Source organism: Euprymna scolopes, chromosome 36 (assembly GCF_053919585.1).
Source record: "Euprymna scolopes isolate OS-2025 chromosome 36, ASM5391958v1, whole genome shotgun sequence".
Lineage (NCBI taxonomy): Eukaryota > Metazoa > Mollusca > Cephalopoda > Sepiida > Sepiolidae > Euprymna > Euprymna scolopes.
In genome coordinates, this window is record NC_136517.1 from 26599811 (window position 1) to 26623936 (window position 24126).

Below are 24126 nucleotides of genomic sequence, written 5' to 3' on the forward strand. Positions count from 1 at the left end.
GTGTCGATTACTGCAGAGACACCAAACATCCTGTACATAGTTTCACTTGTGCAGGTTGTCAGTGTTTTGGCAACCTTAACTCGGGCCTGGTTGAGTATTACCCACTCTTTCCAAGGTGTAGAAATTTTATTTTCCTTTTTCTCTATTTACCGCCCCTTCCTTTTCCCCCCCCCCCGCTATTAGTGTCTTTCTACTCTCTCCATCCTCTTCCTTTCTCCCCTCTAATTGGTGTATTTGCTTCTCTCTTTCTCCCCTTCTTTTCTCCCCCTCTCTCGGTGTATCTGGTGCTACTACTTCTTGCTCTGTCACGCGGGATTTGATTGGCTAAAATATTGAGCGCGCCATTTTAAAAAGAGTGAAACCAGCAGAAGGAAAAAAAAAAAACACCAGAGACTGGCAAGATACTAAAAGCACCAGAGCGGTGTTGGAACTAAAAAGCACCAGAACGGTGTTGGAACTAAAAAGCACCAGAGCGGTGTTAGGCTTTGAAAGCACCAGAGCGGTGTTGCATCGAACTGAATTACACCAGAGCAGTTTTGCGACCTTTGAATTACACCATGACAACAGTTGGAATTACTATTTTATTGAATAAAATAGTATCTATACGTTATTTCCGGATGAATATTAATTCAATGTTAAATAACCCAAGAAAGGGTTGATATGCCGTGAAAAAAAAGCAAAGTAAAAGAAATAAATTTTGGTAACGGATCCTCCATCGATCTATTTCTAGTGGTGAGAAGTCAGATAAACTCAATAATTTATGCATCTCAATTCTGCATTGAATAACACAAAAAAAAGGGTAAGAAGTGTTAACATGCTCCAAATATGCCAAATTATTTTTGTAAAAGTATAATCGTTAAAAGAGTTCTTTAAGAACCACCAGAGGGATTGATTTGGCAGTCCAGTCGAACTATACATTTCCTTTTCTATTTTGATTTTTGATAAAATTCTATACCAGTTTACATTGGTCTCTTTTTTTTTTTTTTTATTAAATTTCTTTTAGAACTCCTAGTCTCATGCAACAGGATAAAATTTGTTGAATGTAACAATAAAATTTCCATTAAACGGAGTACAGTGCCTGATGTTGCAATGTATTTTTATGTATAATGGGGGTATGCTTAAAACTGACAAATTAAATTAATTCATGTTCTGCTATCAGCCAATCAGAAACCAGAATTGCTCCATAAAAATTAAATCTTTTTAGCATTCCACCACATAATTTTTTCGTGTCAACACGAGAAGGATCTTCTACTCTTTTGCTTGCAAAATTATAAAGTCCAGAACTTGTGCAGAATAGCTACCCACTGAAAATTCTTCATGTCCAGGATTTGTATAGAATAACTACCCATCGGAAACGCTTCTGAAATTAAACATGGCTTCCAATTCAAGATCTGGGATGGCAGGTTTTCTTTCAGTGCCAGAAGAGCCTTGTTGTCTTTGACCGAGCCATTCCACCAACACAAGTGGAAGGATGCTGGTGTTGTTTGTCCGAGGCCTATGACAGTCACAAAGCTCTTGTGGGATGATAATCGCTGCAACATCTTTTGATGTCCAAATAGAAGATGGCCATTGCTGTTGCTCTGCTCGTCACATTCTGTCTTTGCTATAACCTCTTGGTGAATCTGCAGCAGAGCGATTCCTGGCATCCTGTCGAAAGATAGCAGGTTGATCGATTTTGTGACTGGTTTTAATGCATCTAAAACCAACTCCTATCTTTACATCATCAATGCTCTGATTCCCATCTGGCACCAATTGAAGTGGATGGCTCTCGTCTAGGGAAGGCTCCATGTTTTGATAAGCTTCTGGGATTGACCTTTACTCCTGACTTGAAATGGAACACGTATAACAAGTCTGTTGCTGGGGTCGCTGGAAAAATGGTAGGATTCTTCTACCGCTCCAGAAGATATCTCACTGCTGATGCAATTCTCTATCTATATAAAAGCCAAGTACGTCCAAGGATGGAGTACTGCTGCCACATCTAGGCAGGAGCTGCTAAAAACAGCCTATCCTGCCTCAACAGAGTACAAAATAGACTTTGTGGCTTAGTGGGGGATGCCCTTTTCTCTTCCCTGCAACCTCTCTCCCACAGAAGAGACGTTGCGAGCCTGTCTTTGTTTTATCGTTACTTCCATGGCAAGTGCTCGTCTGAGCTCCAATCCCTGGTCCCCCCCTCGCCAATCTTTCATGATAAACACCCGTCTAGCTGAAACCACTGTCAAAAATTTTCCCCACTCTTTAACTATGCCAAAATCAAAACGTAGATTCCATGAACAAAGCTTCTTTCTTAGAAGTGCACGCCAGTGGAACTCCGTTCCGTCTGCCTGTTTTCCACCCGACGACAACTTGGATGTCTTCAAGTTCAACATAAACAAATTCCTGACAAACCGCCCCCTTAAGTAAGACACTTTATCAAATCTCCAATACTATGATACTATCCCATTAGTTACTGTACACGCATTAACCCTTATCCCCGAGTGGCATCCAGGCCTTGATAAGTGGTGACTTACATGTAAAAAAAAAAAAAAATGTTGAACTTGGCGTTGACCTTTGCAGCATGAGCTGAATGAACCCATGTAATTGTGCAGTATTCTTCAGTTGTGTAACACAGCACTAAAGCTGACAAGCATAGTGCTTGTCCCTCAGCTCCCTAAGAGCTGTTAGCAACCTTACCCCAAAGTGATGATCATACATAGCTGTTTGTAAATTATATGTACACTTTGTTAAATAAAAAAAAGAAAACCTTAATTGGCATGAATAACACAACGCAGGTTACCGCCTATTTCTTTTGTACATGGTAACCCCCAAAATGCCAGCCATAAAATCGTTAAAAAAAAATGTACAATCCTTTTTGTAATCCAACCATATTTGGTGTATGTATAGTGTATACCTGACTTGTCCCACAGGTTATAGTTGTGAATGTCCAACAGTTTTTATTTATCATGCTTCAATCACGTGCATGAAAAATGCATGACTGATCGACAATCGCACCAGAATATGACGTGCAAATTTATTAATTACTTTGACGTGCCCATCTTCTGGTTCTGCCATGATTAAGGCTGTAATGGCCCTCTTGAGTTCAAAAATAGTCTCAAGACCAAATGAAGACTAAAATTTCTGTTCTTGATGTCGTACCCATAACACATAGCACTAACTCTAATTTTTAATTTTAAAAGAATTGTCCTTCCTCTACTTTTTCTAACCTTCTGTAAAAAATACCGTTTTTAACATTATTTTCACACATCCAGTCTAACATCAGTATATGAATACGCTTAGCGTCTTATTCATCCTTAACCTAACAGTATCAACATCACTGTTAGACTGATTGTCGAGGACATATCTTCATCTGGTACAAAAAAAAATCTATTTAAGCTGTGGCAAAGTCTTGACATCAGATTTTGAATACAATACACCTGTTGGTAAATGTTGCTACATGATGTAATTGGATATAAATTTAGCACTCTTCAGAAACTATCTCACTTCCGATCTAAATCTACCGACACAAGAACCAAATACGTCCAAAGATGGAGTACTGTTGCCAAATCTGGGGAGGAACTTCTCAGAAGTAACCTTTCCTAATCTGATAGGTCCTGAACTGTCATCTAAACTTCAGCCTTTGTCCCATTGATGAAATGTTGCATCCCTCTGCCTGTTTTACAAGTACTTTAACAGTGAATGCGCTGACAAACTGCAAGCACTTGTGCCCCCCTCAACGTAAATACTCCCGACAAACCCAACAAGTAGCTAAATCCCACTCCTTCACAGTAAAGATCCCTAGATGTAAGAAAGCCTTCTACTCCAGTAGTTTCTTTCCCAGGACAGCTAGACTTTGGAATTCTCTTCCGGGTCCCTGTTTCCTCAACTGTACTGACATGCAGAAGTTCAAGTGCAACGTGAACTGACATCTTGCTGCCCAACTCCCTACACAGTACCTCTGATGCCTATGTCCCTGATATTAGCCCCCTACAACAAAGTAGCAATGTGCCTTGTTTGGGGTGAAAATGTAATTTAAAAAAAAAAAAAAAAAAAAAAAAAAAGCATCTTCAAAATCTAGTGGGTGAGAACCTTTTCGCCTCCTTAATTTCTCTTTCTCACAGATGAGACATTGCGAGTCTATCTCTGCTCTGCCGTTATTTTCATGGAAAGTGCTCGACTGAGCTTCAATCTATGGTTCCCCCTAGAAAACATTTACAAGAAATACTCGTCTATTTACAACAACAGCCAATAATTTCCCTTGCTATCAGTGCCTAAAACGAAACGAAAATTCTTTAAGCAAAGTTTCTTTCTTAAAACGGTGTGCCTGTGGAATGTAATACTGTAATCCTGCTTCCCAGCTAACTATAACATGGTTGTTTTCAAGTCTAATGTAAATAAGTTCTCGTTGAGCCCTCCTTTTAAGTAATCAAATCCTACCCAAGTTCTGCCATTACTTATCATCAAATGTTGTCTCACAGTCTATCAGGTACTCATTAACCCTTACCCTCCTGTAGGCCTTATTAATTGGTGATCTCATATTAAAAAATAAAAGCTATTATGAAGGAAAATAAATCCGGAAAAGATATGCTCTTAATGTAATCCTCTACCCATACAAATGTCAGATACGTTTTAAAATGGATTATTGCTATTGGAAGCAGCAGACAATGCATGCTGATCACCTTTCAATTGGACAAAAGACTTTTTCAACCAATCAAAGTGCAAGAAATATTTACTGCCAAAATTATATGTGTGTTATAAATATTAGTGATGGGACGATTCCAAAAATTTCCCCGATTCTGATACAATTACCGATTCCATTCTAAATTTCCGATACGATTCCCGATTCCGAGGTCCTGGATATGACCTAAAACTATATACAGTGGTTAGACCCCAGCTTGTGGGCTTTGGGGAGTGTGGAGCCACCCTTTAATTACCATTGCTTCCAGGTCCACTCTGATCCGGAGTGGTAGTACCTGTTAGGGTCCCAACTATGGGTTAAATAGAAACCAACGTGAAAACAACAAATATATTCTATTAAAAAAATTTTTTTTTTCAAAATCTTTGGATTTGGCATTAAATAACCCGAAAAGGGTTGATATGCCGTAAAACAAAAACAACCAACCAACCCGATTCCGATTCTTTTAAAATTTATAAATATTTAATTGGAGATTTGTTGGGGGTTTTTTGTAAATTTTTAAATTAATACATAATATACTAATTTACGCGTATATTTTTTTCTGAAATGTTTTCTTTGTAATTGATTGAAAATTATAAGACAACAAAAGACTTATTTTGATTTAAAACAAAGCCAGAATATGCAAGCCTCTTAGACCTTTTTCTCTCAACTTCCCCTGAGCTATGTTCATGTACCGTTCATTCTCCTCTAGGATCCTCCGACCACTCCGTCGTATCAGTTAAGATAAAAACGAAATGTAAGAAGCCCCCAGACGTACCCCTCCACCGTACTGTATACCGATACTCTATGGCTGACTGGGATAGCTTCCGTACATTCATATCTGATTTACCTCTGCACTCCATGTTTAAAAAGGAAATGTCCTCTATAGTATCAGATCTGACCAAATGGTTAATTGTAGGCATAGACCAATTCATACCATCTAAAAAATTCCAACAAAAACCTAACAGCCAGCCATGGTTCTCCCCAGAATGTGCTGCTGCTATCGCGCACAGAAATCACTTTTTCCATAGTTACCAACGTAATAGATGCACTGAGACTAAAGCTGCTTTCAGGACTGCCAGCAACCAATGTAAAAGAGTAATAAAAAATGCAAGAGAGCTATATGCCCAGTCTGTTAAATCCAAGGTAGCTGATCAGCGGCTTGGTTCCCACCAGTTTTGGCAAATAACAAATAGGATCCTGAACAGAAGTGTGCGTTCTATCCCAACCATTATCAATGGACCAGAGGTCATCTCGTCAGCGTCAGACAAGGCCAAACTATTTGCAAAGAACTTTGCAGCTAATTCTACCCTATGCGACGAAGGCCATCAACTCCCCATATTTCCTCCTATAACACAGAACAAGCTAGGTAACATACAAATATCCGTGCATGAGGTCGCCAAGCTAATAAAAAACCTAGATTCCAGTAAAGCAACTGGCTCTGATGGCATCCCAATTATAGTGTTAAAAAAGCTTCAACCAGAACTTGCTCCCATACTTACGAAACTATTTAAGCGCTGCCTTAAGGAGAAGTGCTTTCCGACCCCCTGGAAGACCTCATCAGTTTGCCCTGTATTTAAGAATTCAGGTGATAAGTCATTTCCCTCTCAGTACAGACCAATAAGTCTTCTCTGTGTTATGAGTAAGTTGCTGGAATCCATATTAAATAGAGAAATAGTCAACCACCTCAGCAGGAATAACCTTCTTAGTGACACACAATATGGTTTCCGCTTTGCAAGATCTACCGCAGATGTGCTGACGGTTATATCCCACAGGATTAGTGAATCTCTTGACAAAGGCTTCCTTTCTAGGGCAATTGCTCTTGACATATCAAAGGCCTTCGACAAAGTATGGCATAAGGGTCTACTTCACAAGATTTCCAGCTACGGTATAACTGGAAATGTTTTCTCAATCATTAAATCATTTCTCTCCGATAGGCTCATAAGAGTAGTGGTAGATGGTCAAAAATCGGAGGCCTGCAATATAAATGCTGGAGTCCCTCAGGGGTCAATCCTGGGCCCAACTCTCTTCCTGATCTACATCAATGACCTCCCTAAACACATACTTAAATCATTCGTTGACATCTATGCTGATGACACGACCATCTATGGCAACACATCAAAGGCTGTAAATGACAAAGTTCTCTCTGATTCTCTCTCCTCTGATCTCGAGCGCGTGGTTCAGTGGGGGAAGATGTGGCTAGTTACCTTTAATGCATCCAAAACCAAACTCCTATCCTTACATCATCAACGCTCTGATCCCCAGCTGGCATCAATTGTGATGGATGGCTCTCGTCTGGGTGAGGCCCCGTGTTTTGACAAGCTTCTGGGTTTGACCTTTACTCCTGATCTGAAATGGAACACGTACATCAAGTCTGTTGCCAAGGTCGCTGGAAAGATGGTGGGATCCTTCTACCGCTCCAGAAGATATCTCACTACTGATGCAATTCTCTATCTATATAAAACCCAAGTACGGCCAAGGATGGAATACTGTTGCCATATCTGGGCAGGAGCTGCCAAAAACAGCCTATCATGCCTTGACAGAATACAAAATAGACTTTGTGGTTTAGTGGGGGATGCCCTTTTCTCTACCCTGCAACCCCTCTCCCACAGAAGAGACGTTGCAAGCCTATCCTTGTTTTATCGTTATTTTCATGGTAGGTGCTCGTTTGAACTCCAATCCCTGGTCCCCCCTCGCCAATCTTTCACGAAAAACACTCGTCTAGCTGAATCCACTGTGAAAAATTTCCCCCACTCTATATCTGTGCCTAAATCAAAACGCGGATTTCATGAACAAAGCTTCTTTCTTAGAACTGCACGCCTGTGGAACTCTGTTTCGTCTGCCTGCTTCCCTCCGGACTACAACTTGGATGTCTTCAAGTCTAATGTTAACAAATTCCTAATGAACCGCCCCCTTAAGTAAACACTTCATCAAATCTCCTCACTAACGTAATGTAGTAACCCTTATCCCTGAGTGGCTTCCGGGCCTTGATAAGTGGTGATCTCTGTGTAAAAAAAAAAAAAAAAAAAAGATCAGATTGTATCACTTTGTCGTTAGTGTACAACATGCTAAGGTAGAGAAGGATGAAACTTTCAGATCCTGAATGCATAAGTTCAATCATCATAACAATGCAATTTACAATAATATCTGATCCATTCGGGCAGATAAAAAATAAGAGGCATTACTTTTGGAACACCCCGCATATTATTTCTGTCATTATAAGGATCATAAATGGAAAATTAATGGAAAAAATAAAAGCAATATAAGTTTTGTTGTTACGAAGAAAATATAATGAGTCATTGTTGGAAAATTTTTTATGAAAATTAAAATTCAAAGTAAGGGTATAAGCTTCCTGAATAAATATTTGTGTTTTGATTTTTTTTTTTTTTTTTTGATACTAGCAGGGGTGGGACGCCCGGCTTTGCCCGGTCGTAAAATAAGCTTAAATATGATATTTTAATTTGTCCAGATTTCGTATATATCATTATAGAGCCGTGATTTCAAAAGTAAAAAAAAAAAAGTATTTGGGTGCCATCAGCTAGAATCGAAACCGAAAACAAAACTGTAGCATTCAAAGCTGGTGACGTTACCACTGTACCAACGTGACACACATATGAACTGATTAAAAATAAACTAAGATGAATGTACAAAATGTATAACGATTTTTTCAATTTTGACCATTTTTTTTAACCCTTTAAAAACTATTTTAACCGATTAAAGACCCATAAAAGAACAGTCAATAAAAAAAATTGAATCATTTGAAGCCCCTAGCACCACTTTGCGACTTTTAGTTTCGGAGGAGATAGAGTTTGAAAATGTGGAGACAGACAGACAGACAGACATAGTGAGTTTTATAAATTAGATTTTTTCTATTTTATGATCCTTTTTTGTTCAAATCAGAATAAATACTTAGTTTATTTTTTTAATAATAATCCGATGATAGCAAATCAATGTATTTTTAAATAACGTTGGTTGCTGCGATTTCATTGGCTCAGCGTTTCGGCTTAGAAAATCCCGACCATGGCATAGTCCTTATTCTGCAAAGTACCCAAAGATTTATTTGTATAGTTGAAGAGAACAGTTTTTTTGTTTTTTTTAATGTTGTTGGTTATTTTTTATGAAGCTTGTGTGTGTGTGTGTGTGTGTGTGTGTGTGTGTGTGTGTGTGTGTGTGTGTGTGTGTGTGTGTGTGTGTGTGTGTGTGTGCGCGCGTGTGTGTGTGTGTGTTTTCACTCACGTTCACCTCTAACAAGGCATATCGCCACTTGGGCGTAAATGGCTACTAATTGAGACCATGCCTACGAAAGATTAACAAGAATTTGTTTTTTTTACATAGGATTCACCACTTACTAAGGCCCAGAGGCCACTCGGGGATAAGGGTTAAAGAATGTACAGTAGTCAATGGGACAATATCATAGGAATCATTAGTGTAAATTGGATTACTTAAGGGGAACGGCTTATCAAGAAATTGTTTACGTTGGACTTGAAAACGACCATATTGTAATCAGTTGGAAAGCAGGAAATCTTCTGCATATCAGTACAGTTAGGGAAGCAGGTAGCAGGAAAGGAATTCCAAAGTCTAGCTGTTTAAGGGAAGAAGCTATTAGAATAGAAAGCTTTCTAGTATTTAGGGACCTCAACTGAAGGGGAGTGATTTTGTTGCTAAGCAGGTTTGTCAGGGATATGTACATCAAGTGCAATGAGTTCATCAGAGCACATTCCATTAAAATACTTGCAAAACAAGCACAGTGATGCAACACTGTAGTGATGTGACAGGGGTTGGTGCCTAGTTGACAAAGTGTGACCTATTAGATTGGAGGTGTGTGTGTGTGTGGGCGCGCGCGTGTGTGTGTGTGTGTGTGAAATAAAAGTATATTTATATTGCGTACCATTCTTTATCATGCAAGTTGAGCTACCTATTTGGGGAATAAATGGCCTTACCCAGACAAAATAAACACAGTTATAACCACGTGTAGTGGCAGTTATTAATGGTAGTCCGAAGTTTTTGCTTCTCGACGAGAGCAAACTTTGACACATGGTTGTTTTTAATGTGAGAGAATATCCAGCTCCCATGAAAGGGGCACTCTGGATTTGGAGCAAAAATAAAAAAAAAAAAAATGCTTTAGTCTAGTAGATTCCCGAATTCACTAAGACTGGGTAGAAGTTCTTAGTAATTCACAATTGTATTCTTAGAATCGCTTGCAGTGAGGATTGAACCTTCAACCGCCAGAAGAGTGTAAATTACAACTGATTTTACAAAGTATTTAATCCACTATGCCATGGGTCAAGCCACTAATACAACGTAAAATGAGGATTAAATGGGTGTATTGTTTATTATACAAAGAATAAACACACAAAACACAAGTGAAGCATGCATGGTCCCCTGTGAGTCCACAGTGAATGAGACATAAAAAAAATGACTAACTTTAGCATTTGCCCCCCCCCCCATTTAGCCCCCCAAATCCTCAGGGGGACATCAAATCCTGGTGAAAATGAACAAACGGTGCAGTTTTAGGCCTTAACATATGTAAATTTGAGTTCTGCACCATGCAAAAAAAAAAAGAAATGACTAAGTCCATCATTTGCCCCAACCCCTATTTAACCCCAAAAGTCCCCAAGGTCTTAAAATATTTAAATTTTAGTTCAGCACTATGCAAAACTACTGCAGAACATTTTGGATAAATATGGTAAAATAGTACGAAAATTGGAGTGTTTTTATTAGCCCTAAAAGAGCCCCTGGAGCACACCCAAGAGTTATCGCAAAGCATAGACAACCAAAATTATATGGAAATCAGTTAGTTACAACTTTTCAGAAAGTTTTATAAAAATCCAAGGCATGATTTTTTTTAATAAGCACAAAAGTGTCCATTTTACCTATTTTAACCCAAAACGCACCCCTAGGGCGGCAACCAGAGTTTTCCCGGAAAATCTGTTCTGTTACTATTTTACTCATATCATGTTTAATGTTTGTGCAAAATTTCAAAAAATTCCGAGGCGTAGTTATTGAGAAAAGTGCGGACAGACGAACGGACAAGGGGGAATTTACAGGTCCACCCTCCTTTTGTCGGCGGGGGACGGGGGATTATGTTTACCTTTTTACTAATAAGTTAACACATATCAAGACTAAAAACCACTCCAGGACATGACAGGGGACCAAAAATGTTTCTACTTAACATTTTATATATTAAATCATTTCATAAAAATTTGTCAAAATATGTCATGCGTAGACAAGTTAAACAATCCATCTATTATTAAAATAAATTTATTAAAAGTATATTTCTCTGTGTTTAACTTTAAATGTAAAATACATGATTTGATAAAAGATTAACTGGTGTTGCCTGTTCGTACAGTCCGTTTAAACATGATATTTTAATTTATGCAGATTGTGTATGTGTTATTATAGAATCAATCTTCTATTGATTATCTTCTATTGTATAAATCCCACCTGTCTGTTAGTGTGTGTGTATGTATGTTTCTATGTCTCACTAAAACTTTCGACACACGCAAACAACACTGACAAAATTGGTATCGTTTGAAAGCTCAGTCTCTTGGCCGACAAATACCCAAAAATTGGCCAAAAACATTAATTCCTTCATCTTCAACTCGGCCGTTTTCACGAGGAGGGGTCGCTTTTTCGTCGACATTTTCATCAGTCATTGTCTCCTATAGATTGACTACCCTTAATTCCAATGCTCGCGACTTCCAGTTTCACGATGAACGCATCAGCTGTTTTATTTTTCACCTTCTTTTCCTCTTTAGCATTACGGGTTCAAGCCTGCCTGCCTACTACCAATTTTTTTTTTTTACACCTCTCTCCACCCAGGCTGCCTACTGTTGTTTTAATCCTCCCCCCCACCTCTCCACACCCCTTACTACTACCACTTTTTTCAACACCTTTCTCCACCTGGGCTGCCTACTGTTGTTTTGATTAGTAGACTTTGTAAAAATGTCAACGAAAAAAGTGACCCCTAATTGTGATAAACGGCCTAGTTGACAGTGAAAGAATGAATGTTTTTGGCCAATTTTCGGACATTTGTCGTCTGAGAGTCCGAGGTTTTAAACAATATCAATTTTGTGAGTGTTGGTCGCGTGTGTAAAAAGTTTTAACGAGACATACAAGCATACACACACACTAGCAGACGTTTGAGATTTATATAATAGACTAGCGGGGGTACCCGGCGTTGCCTGGGTGTTTGTAGGTATGTGTGTTGGGGGCCGGGGTAGATCAAAACAAAACTGTTTAAATATTAAAAAAAAAAACGAATAAAAACAAAAAAAAAACAGCAAAAAAGTTTTGGGAGGGAGGTAGGCTCAAACCCGAAGCCTTGAGGTTAATAGTCTGATGACATAGCATGACGCCACAAAGGCAGGGGCTTTAGAAGAGTAAAAAATAAGCGTTTAAAAACCCAGGTGGTTTTCTAGGTCAAATATCACGCCATAGCAGTAGCAGGAGCAGAGAAAACGAATTCACAAATTTTGTAAGATAAAAGTTGCTGAAATAAAAGATTCATTTCGTAAATCTTAGATATTATCATCTCGGTAGCATATAAAAAGTTACAAGAATGAGTGACCAACCCGAGAACCACCCCTCCAAAAGTCTTTGCCAGACATACAGAAAAAAATGCACACACATACAAACACGCTAACACACATTTTGCTTTTTATATATATAGACTAGCGGGGGTTTTCCGGGTGTTTGGAGGTGTAAAAAAAAAAGTTTTGGTAGGTCGTTAGGCTCAAACCCAAACCCTTGAGGTTAATAGACTGATGACTTCCCACCACACTACAATGGCAAAGAAGCAAGAATGTGTAAAATAAAATCCTTAAAAAGTTTGTGTTTAAAACATCACGCCACTTAATTTGTTGGGGTGGGGGGTAAAAAACTAAGTATGAGGATCGAACCCGAACCGTTGCGGCAAAGTTGTAAATTAAAGTGTGGAAAAAAAAACGTGCGACGTTGACCATTGCCCCACCGCGAGATGCTGACGGAAACACGTTTGAATTTATTTAATTACTTGGATTTAGCAGGTGTCCGTTTTAATGAGTTAATGAGGTCAAGTTTGACTGCGGGATAGTACCTTCATTTACTGCTGAACGCTTTTCCCCCCCCCCCAAGATGTTATAGGAAAAAGACTAACCCACATGCGGCGAGCGGCAAATGTTGAATATTTATCTTCCTGAAATCAAGCAAATTAAATAGACAGGCGAGCTTCGTTGTTAACTGTGAGATATTACGATTTATATGTGATATAAAAAGTTTTAAAAAGTTGTGAAGCGAGCGACCGGTTCTCTGAAAAAAGCCTTTTGTTGACATACAGAAAAAGCGAACACACGTACATGCATACATACATACATACATTTTCGTTTTTATATATATAGATAACATGAATCAATTCCAATGCTTCTTTTTTATGATCTGAACCAAAATTTTGGCAATATTTAACTGTAATCTTAGTTTTCTGTGACCATGGCATTTCTATTCACCTATTATTTTTTTTTTTGCATCTTGTCTTTTGCAGGTAGTTCATCTATGAAACCTGGAAATAATTGATGGATACCAAGCAACGAATAAAAAGGGCTGGACGAATTTCCCTATTCAGCAGCTCGAGGGGACCCATTTTGGAGGCATAGAGGTCATTCAGTAACAACTGAACTGAGAAACATCCAAGAAAAATCTGTGCAACAGTGCATGGAAGCATAGCGGAGAACTGTGGAAAATTTATAGTTTTTGAATGGATTACTTCGTAGTTCATACAAAAAACATTTTATTCTTAAACAATTGTTTCTGACCATTTTTTTTGTAAATATACACGTTGGTAAGTATGGTATGTAAAATTTATCAAGATTTCACAAAGAGACTTCATCAGTGCATAACGCACCACAGTCGGACTGCAAAGGCAAGAATCATCTAATATTTATTGAATCAATAAAAACATATTTTATTTTATATTCCGTTTTCGTTATCTTTTTATTATGCCAATGTAATTTTTCTAGTTTGTTTTTTTTGGTACATCTGAAATCGCTATACATGCATGTATATCCGATCTTTTGGGTATCTTTTCCATTTGCCGAGCATTCTTTTTAATTTCAGCTGGCATGTTATATAGAATGGCGCCCAGTTGTGCTCAATCAAACGTGCTTGAATAATGACTTGCTGCCAAAATATACAAGCATACATACATATCTACAGGTCCACCCTGTGTGTGTGTGTGTGTGTGTGTGTGTGTGTGTGTGTGTGTGTGTGTGTACACAGAATATTGTTATAAGTGTTTCAGTGTGGACAGGTATGGTATAATAAATTATGGGGTTTATCTATTTTATTTTTACTTTCATCATATTTTGCTTTGGTTTTGATACCCCCAAATTCAACCCAAATTTACAACCCTTCCTTTTCATAACCTATCATACTTTCATAAATCAGAGTCCATTTTCTGTAGGCTGTTTTTGAACCCAGTCAACGACGGGTACTTTTGCTAGTATATATATATATATGGGCGTGGCTCAGAGGCTAAGGCATGAGGGTGTAGAGTTGTATGTGTTATTTTCGATTTTAGCTGATGGAACTCAAGTTATATATATTTATATATATATATATATATATATATATATATATAGTTTTGATCTCACTGCTATATATTAGGTTCAATATAATAAGCGATAGAGAAATGTCTCTAATACATAACTGCATGAATTAAAATTTCATATTAAAGCGTATCTTACGACCGGGCAACGCCGTGCAATCTGCTAGTATTATAATAAATGTGTATATATATTTAAAAAAAAAAAAAACAGTGACCATATGACTCCCCATTCATTCTCGCAAGTGGGTAAATATATTTATTTAGGAATTTGGATCATATTATCGATTTTCAAGGATTAGATAATCGATGTCTCTTTGATTGCGTTAAAAGTACACCAATAATTTTTTTTTTTTTTTTTTTTGGTGTCGCTGACTCAGGTGTTCATACGACAATTGCTCTGATTATCATTGAACTCTGCAAGGAGATTTTTACGAAAGCTTTAGAGTGGGGAATTCCCGTATGAATAAGAAATGGGGGTGGGGGATTCTCTAATCTTCCGCTCCATATCTGTAGTTTGATTTGTTCCTGTTAAGTCTGTGTGCGTATGTGTATGTGCGTGTGTGTGTTTATATATATATATATATATATATGTATATATATATATATATATATATATTATTAGCAAACAGTTAATAAAATATGTTAAAAAACACTTTAAAATGAGTTAAAAACATATTTAATCTAAAAAGGAAACACTAGATAAATCTTTGGATAGATCTTTGACTTACTTGTTGTTTCATCAAATACTTCTGCATGCAAAATCCGATCCCGCATTTTGCTAATTCCTACCCTCTGATGAGAAGGAAAGTATTTCTTCGAAACTCCGCGGATTAAGGACTATCCATTTATCTAGTGTTTCCTTTTCAGATTAAATATGTTTTTAACTCATTTTAAAGTGTTTTTTAACATATTTTATTAACTGTTTGCTCATATTATAAGCTCTATTTCCTATTTTGTTTTATTGAGCTTTTACATCTGGCTGAGATAATTTTATAAATATTAATATTTACTAGACCACCCGTGACCCGTTGGGTCAGTACGTTATATTAGCTATGGAATTCATGTATGAGCGTGACACTTGTGGCATAAAGAAAATAGTTTTTTTTTACATAACAGAAGCATTTCTATGAAAGTATATTAAAATGAAAAAAGAATATAGATAGATTTCTATGAGTCGTTCTGTTTATTATAATTGTTATTTTTTTTTAAATTACAGTTACTGAATTATAAGTGGTTGGTCATACTTATAGGTAAATATGCACTGAACAGGTATCATAATCCTTATTATAGTTAAATTCAAATTTTGATATATCATCTTTTAAATGAAATTGTTAGTTGAAAGTACAGAATAATAAAAAAAACACTCTCCACATGTTAATAATGGCTTTTTAAATAGAAAATGAAAATAAAATGTAACTTTTTCATTTAATTTAAGCAAACATTCAGTACCCATTGTGTAAAGGAAAACACTATTTAATGTAATAGAAATGTGTGCATTTACCGATTCAGCTTTCCGTTTGGAAATGTAAGCAGACGACTTTAAAAAACATGGGAAGAAGAAAAAGAAATTTTTTTGTAATAACGCCCTCTAGTAAAAAGGTCTGCATTAGTTAAGGGGGATAACTCTATCCAGTTTTACATCGCTGCCTTTTTCTCTCTCTCTCACACATACACGTAACTATTTCTCGCGTACGTAACGAAAACAGAGGGAGTAGGAGTGTTGAAATCTATTAGAGGGAAAGTGAGAGGTGTTTTCTTTCCATAAATTGTATAGGGTAATATTTCATATTATCAATAGATTCATAGATAAATAGATTTTATAATATATATTATAATTATCTATGAATCTATGTATTATTTGTATATATAAATAACTATTTGATCAAATTAAATTAAATTGTTTGTATTAAAAGCGATATAAAAATTCCGGAATTGGAATAACGGATTGCAGACGTTGCTATTTACGCATGCGCAACCGGATGTTGAAAACCGGAAATCTGATTGCAAACATACAAGATCCATAGACTTTTAGTATTATATAGATAATATACTTTCATTTTACCATCTTGGATCATTTTGGTAAATTTAATTGTAATTTTTATTTTATTTTATTTTATATATATATATATATATATTTTTTAATTATTTTTTTTACTATAATAATTAAATATATATATATATATATATATATATATATATATATATATATATATATATCTTTGTCGTCTTGATTTTGTTAAAACAATATGTGAATGCTCGATTACAAAAACTGGTAATTTTGAAGCTTACAAATTAAGTCACCTTATACTGACTTAAAATGTATTTATTTTATTTTATATGAACAATTACCGAATATTCAATTAATAAAATTCGGAATATTATAAATAAGATATATATATATATATATATATATATATATATATATATATATATATATATATATATATATATATATACACACACACACACTCGTGTGAGCCAAAAAAACATTTAAAAGTTTAATTTTATATATTTTATTGCAGTAAAAGCTATATTGAACAAAGAACAATAGAACAAGGAAACTTAAACGAGACTAATAACACAGAACAAGACATTTACTTTAATAAATGCTTAGGATGGAATCACATTCCCTTTTGATTTCTTTAAAAGATCAATCCTTGTAGACATTCTCTCAACCAAAGTGGAACACTGTGAAGAGGAGCTTTGCACACCTTCCCACAGTTTGTCATTGTTCGAAAAGGTTCTTCCATCCAATGCACGAGATATTATGGACCAAATATTTTCGATTGGGTTTAAATCGGGGCTTTGACCTGGCCAAAATATCACATCAATTGAGTTATCAGAAAACCATTTTTTTGTGACTTTAGCAGTGTGTGCAGGGACATTATCTTGTTGAAAAATAATGTTCCGAGATATTCCCAGCTTCTGGATATTTGATAACAGTCCTGTTTCTAATATTCGAATGTATTCCTTTGCATTGATTGACTTTTCGCATCTAATAAGTTCCCCAACTCCTGCTGCAGTAGAAGTTCCCTATACCATTATCCCTCCATTCCCGTGTTTAACTGTCGTTTTTATGCAACTTGGTGAAAATCTTTCTCCAGTTCTTCGATTGCACCATTCGGGAACATCGGGAGCATCACTAACAAGATAAAATCTTGATTCATCTGACCAGAAAACATTGCTGAACCAGTTTGTATCTTTCTTGCCATCATACAAGAAAAATCTCTTTCTTTCATTGATGTTCTTCTTAGATAAAAATGGCTTCTTTGCACACCCTTTAGAAGAAAATCCCATTTCTTTCATTTGTCTAGATATTGCATATCTAGAAAGAGAATTTCCAGCCTCTGTTTTGTATTCTTTGCTATGGTCAACATAAGTTTTCTTTCAATCCTTCAAAACAGTTAATTTAAGCCTGTGGTCGTCCTTCAAAGTGAATGCTCTAGGATGACCAGATCCAGATGTAAGTTATATATGTATATCTATATGTCTATAAAGCGAGAATGTGTGTGTGGGCACAACTCTCAACCTATATACTCGACGTATTTTTGGTTTACAGACTTGAAATGTGGTATATAAGATAATCAAACTTGTGAAAAACGGTTTTCATCCGGAAAAAATGGGACGCTAAGGGGTCAACATTGAAAAATTGGTACCTAAGAGTCGTCGTATTTTTATGTTTGCTAACATGCGTGATTGGTTCACATGACAGATTCATTATGATAAAAAAAGTAGGTTTGAGAACACTTTTCAAAGTCGTGTCAAGCTGGTCGAATGGTTATTGTACTTGACTCACTGTCTTTAGGTTTTGGTTTCGATCTCAGCCCGAGTATTTTTTTTTTTGCTTACAAGAAGTGATCTATTTAGAAAAAAAAAAAATACTCGCATGCACGTCTCAGTTGAATTAAAATATAATATTTATGCATATTTTACGACCAGGCAATGGTAGGCTGCCTGCTAGTATATCTATAAAAGTGAGAATGTGTGTGTAAGAACAACTCTCAACCTATATACTCAACGAATATTTGATCTACAGACTTGAAATTTGGTATAACAGCTTCCTTATGTTAAGATTAAATAGGTTTGAAAACACGTTTTTAAGATCCTAGTCTAATGGTTATCCTGCTTTGCTAACATGCTTTGGTTTCGATCTCAGCTTGAGTATTTTTTTTTTGTTTTATTTACAAGAAGTGAACTCTTTAGAAAAAACGTAATACTTACATGCAGTGCACATGTCTCAGTTTCTGCCCGTTTTTTACGTCAGTTTTTTAAAAAGGAATTTAACGTTACATTTAATACCGGGCCACGCCAGGTATATCTGCTAGTATATGTATATATGTATTGCTAAAAATGTGTTTATAATAGTTTAAGAATTTTACCAACCACTGACAAAACATATTGGCACTTGGACCTAAGGGGCTACTGTGATTAGTGGACACAATTATAGGTGACATCCTAAGTGGGGAGGTGTGCAGCAAGATTTTTGTTCACATTACATTTAAATTTTTGCATTTTCGTAGAGTCGAGAAAATATGGAATAAGAAGGGAATTCAAAGGCAAGAATAAATATTTTATTAGTGCAAAAAGTTGATTAGTATCTTGTGATCTCTAGCACGAAGGGGTGGGATTTTGCTGCTAGTTGAATTTTTCGGGGGTATCTACGTTGAATTTTGCATTAACAAATTAGATAAAAGGAGGAAAAAACAACTTGTAAATGATCTCTTTCACTCTTTCTATCTCACTTTCTCTATCTCTCTTTCTTTAGCTCTCTCTCTCTCTCTCTCTCTCTGAATGCTATTTACTAGGATAAGAAACCTTCTCATGAATAGTAGAACATTGTTTGGCATACATACATAAGCATCTGTCCGCTGCTCCCCCGCAGATATCCTTATTTTGTTAACCACAATGTCTCCTTTCTTTCTTGGACCCTCTTTGAAGAATAGTTTGCTTGTGTGGCTCAGATTAGCTCAGATGGCTTGTGTGACTTGGATGCTCTGACGAACTACAAGCTCTTGTACCCCCTCGAAGAAAATACACAACAAGCCAAACGCGACAAGCAGCAAAGTCCCACCCCTACACAGTAGAGATCCCTAGATGTAAGAAAGCCTTCTACTCTAATAGTTTCTTCCCCAGAACTGCAGGCCTTTTGGATTCTCTTCCAGTTTCCTGCTTCCCCAACTGTACTGACATGCAAGAGGTCAAATGTAATGTGAACAAACATCTTGATTCTAAACTCCCTACATCGTACCCCTGCAACTTAGGTCCCTGATAGTAGCCCCCTACATCAAAGTGGCAATGTGCCTTGTTTGGGGTGAAAATGTAATTAAAAAAAATAAATAAAATAGAAATTCAAATTCCAGTGAGCATATCTTTATAGGTGCGGAGATTCAATTCTTTATCGGTCCATTTCGTCCTCACTCAAACAAACAATGTGTCAAGAGATATCTTTACATTTGGATTATAAATAACTCATCCAAAATAACCCAAAAAGAAGAAAAAAAACGTATGTTTAAACAATTCTTTAGCTCATTTATGAGACAAATTTGTATAAAAAAGTACAGCTATCTATAATATAAATCTCACCCGTCTGTTTAAATGTATGTATGTATGTATGTATGTATGTATGTATGTATGTGTCAGGTCATGTCATATGCTACTGGTACCATGCAACCCAGTACTACCTGCCTCATGGTCGGGTCACCGGCAACTAAACTGGTTCCCCCACCAGACTTGTTTGGTGAGGAGGGTGGCTAGTCTCCCTGAAGGATTAAAAACAAGACCTTCCAAAGGGCGAATGAACTCTTTTTCTGGGTCAACGGCCAACTAGCACCGTGTATATTTGTGTGTGTGTGTGTGTATATGTGTATTGGGGTGGAGAGGGCTCCCGTAAGCCGTGGTGAAGCCAACCTTTCTAGGAGAAGCAAATCTCTGATTTAAAAAACCATAAAGCGGAAGACCAGTACCTGCATTAAGCTGGTCTGCAGTTTAATTTGTTGCTGGCTATCTTGCTCTTGCTTGTTGCTGGATCTCAACATTTTGAACCGAGAGAGAGACTTAGCTGTCGTACAAAGCTAAGACTCTGTAACATCATCTTTGTATAGATACTCCCTCAGGTATTTGGGCTCATGGATTTTAAATGTCTGAGGGAATGGCACTCGTCTGACAAGACGTTGCAATGATCATCATGTATGTATGTATGCATGCGGCATAATCACGTTGACACACCTGTTCTTGTCGGATCACAGAAGTTAAGCAACGTTGAGCCTGATTAGTACCAGATGGGTGACCATTTTGGAATTCTAGGTGCTGTATGTGCTCTCCACTTATCTCGGCATTGTCCCCAGTCGTCCTGAACCTCCACTTGCCACTGGTATTCAGCAATGTCAACTCAGGAGACGTGTGGTTGGAGATTGTGCAACTCTTGCCACAAAAATTTCACATGCAAACACCCTTACAGTGGGTATCCATAGTCTGTGTAGATTAAAGGAAGCCTTTTGTATGTATGTATGTATGTATGTATGTATGTATGTATGTCTGCCTAAAATTTTCGACAGAGGCGACGGATTTTCATGAGATCAGTATCGTTTTGAAGCTCGACCCTTTGGGATGACAAATATCAAAAAAAATTAGCTAAAAACATTAACTCCTTCACCCTCAGCTCGGCACTTTTCTACAGGAAGGGATCGCTTTTTTTTTGCCGATATTTTCAAAAGTTATTCCCTCTTTTCGATTGACTAGCCTTAATTTAAACCTTAACCACTTCCGGTTTGGCGATGGACGCAACGGCAAACACGTCACGTTATTTTTTCACGTTCTTTTTCCTCCTTCGCGGTACGGGTTCGAGCCTGCCTTTCTACTACCACTTTTTTTTTCTTCTTTTTGGTAAAGTTTTCAAATGTCAACAGCCAGATTTCTTGCCGAAAACCGATCAAAACGATTTTCCCAAATCTCAATGCCCCTTATGTCAAATTTTGAGTCTGTAGACCGAAAATTGATAGAGTTATTGTGTAGAGAAATGTACACAGAGAGGCAAACATACATTTTTACTTTTATATATATAAATATATACATATATATATATATATATATATATATATATATATATATATATATAGCCTGCCTTTCTACTACCACTTTTTTTTTCTTCTTTTTGGTAAAGTTTTCAAATGTCAACAGCCAGATTTCTTGCCGAAAACCGATCAAAACGATTTTCCCAAATCTCAATGCCCCTTATGTCAAATTTTGAGTCTGTAGACCGAAAATTGATAGAGTTATTGTGTAGAGAAATGTACACAGAGAGGCAAACATACATTTTTACTTTTATATATATAAATATATATATATATATATATATATATATATATATATATAGATATATATATATATATAAACACACTATAAACACACTAAGATAATATAGTGCGTATATATTTGTCGTTTCAGTATTATCTTGTGTGTTGGTGTGTTTGTAATACGTGTGTGCGTGTGTTTGTGTGAATTTGTATGTACCAACGTATGAGTGCGTTCACTGTGTTTAAATTGTTGGTGTACATTTGAGGCGCTTAAAATCTGACGAATCCCTGGGATTGGCACATTCTCGTGCAATAAAGCTTGTTGAATCTCCCCCCCCCCATGCCACCACCTTTTCCATTTTTCTTCCGACCCCACCCGCTCTATTTCAACTACCTCTATCTTCTCTTTCTACACCGCTTCCACACCAACACACAAGCACATTTCCTTAACTTTTCTCTTTTTTTTTTTTTTTTTTTTCTCACAGCTCAATGGATATTTCATTAAATGTCTCCCCTCACTGACATACCGGTTTCTGTTTGATCGCCGAAGTTAAGCATCGATGAGCCAGGTCAGTACTAAAGTGGGTGACCATTTGTGGTGCTGTTTGTGCTCTCCGCTTATCTCGGCATTGTTTCCAGTTATCCTGGACTTCTCCCAGCCACTAGAATCAAATATTACTGACTCGTGAGAAAAGTGGCTAGAGATTGCGTAACTCTTGCTTCACTATTGAGCACGTGTCATCTATAATTTTTCCAGGATTATCAGCTGGTCCTAGTTGTTCTGACGAATGAACATTCCCTATCACTGTTGAAAGGCCAAAGAATCTGGGGTCACCGTAGAAATAACCATTTGCTTAAGTTAATTTGATTTAGAGTGTCTGTTTGGAAACGGCACTAGCCCTATGCCGGTTGAACCAGCTTCCTACAAAGGAGGAAGTTCCATGGGAGTATTAAATTCACAAGCGGTCCCCAGTCATGTGTATATCCCCGTTAGGATAGATGACGATGCTGGGTTTTTGCAACTTTTGCAGGGAGGTGACTACATCCTCCTACATACAGCGTCTGGAATTCACAAATTGATTTGGTACTAACCAGGCTCAACGTTGCTGAACCTCAGTGATCAAACGAAACCAGGTGTGTACAACGTGATTATACCGTACATAGTGTCTGTTTTACGACATATGAATCCCTTTTAAGGATTACATAATGCCAGAAGCCAAAGTGATAAACTGATAGTCAGCCCTGGCATGCAGTTTTCAGGATCTGTTGTGGCACCAGTCAAAGAATCGGTTTCACTAATACTCTTTGCAAAAACGCGGATCAATATCTTTTTTATTATTCATTATCCACCCCAAATAGGGCTTATTGCCACTTGGATGCAACGGGCTACTATTTGGGGTCATGTCTTTATGGGCACTGTGCAGGGAGTTGATCAGTGAGATGTCTGTTCGCATTACATTTTAATTTCTGCATGTTACTACAATAAGGGAAACAGGAAACAGGAAGGTATTTCCAAAGACTAGCAGTCTCGAAGGAAAGAAATATTAAAATAAACCGCTTTTCAACATCTAGAAACCTTTACAGTAAAGGATCTTGTTGTTTGATTTGCCCTAAAGGTCGCGCATTAAGGGGATCATCCATCATCCAGAGCCTATTTTTTTCACGCGGAACATGAGTTGGAACAGATACATCAAGAGCATTGCCAAGGCCACTGCAAAGAAAGTGGGCTCTTTCTACTGTGCCGTTTCCCTGTCCTCCCCCCGAATTCAACTTGGATGTCTTCAAGTCCAACACAAACAAATTCCTGATGAACCGCCCCCTTAAGTAATGACACCTTATCAAATCCCCAATACTATTACTATGATATTATCCCATTGATTACTGTACACACAATGACCCTTATCCCCGAGTGGCTCCTGGGCCTTAATAAGTGGTGACCCCCATGTAAAAAAAAAAAGAAAAAAAGTTACACCTAAAGTATCCTGTACCACCATTCGCCCATGTATGGAGTATTGTTGTCACATTTAGGCTGGTGCATCTGCTATTAGTGTTTCACTCCTGGACAGGGTTCAAAAGAGAGTCGCCAATCTGGTATGCCATGAACTATCATCTAAGCTTCAGCCTCTGTCCCATTGACGAAATGTTGCATCCCTCTGCCTGTTTTACTAGCATTTTAATGGTGGATATTCTGATGAACTACAAGCACTTGTACCCCTCAACGTAAATACCCCCGACAAACCCGACAAGCAGCAAAATCCCACCCTACACAGTAGAGATCCTTATGTGTAATAAAGCCTTCTACTCAAATAGTTTTTCCCGCAGAACTACTAAACTTTGGAATTCCTTTCCGGATTCCTGCTTTCCCAACTGTACTGACATGCAGAAGTTCAAGTGTAATGTAAATAGACATCTTGCTGCTCAACTCCCTACATAGTATCCCTTCAAGTTATGTCCCTGATAGTAACCCCTTACATCACAGTGGCACTGTGCCTTGTTTGGAGTAAAAATGTAGTTTAAAAAAACTTTGTTACAGCCATAAAATGTTTCAATTATAGTCATTTGTTTTCCTAGTTTTACATATAAATTACAAAATATCTGATATTTCC

The 24126-nt window shown here is 37.1% G+C and overlaps 1 pseudogene; it reads left to right on the plus strand.

The window, feature by feature from the left end:
- The first annotated feature begins 20426 nt into the window (after window positions 1–20426).
- LOC145260935 (5S ribosomal RNA) lies at window positions 20427–20543 on the plus strand (annotated as a pseudogene).
- The last annotated feature ends 3583 nt before the right edge of the window (window positions 20544–24126 follow it).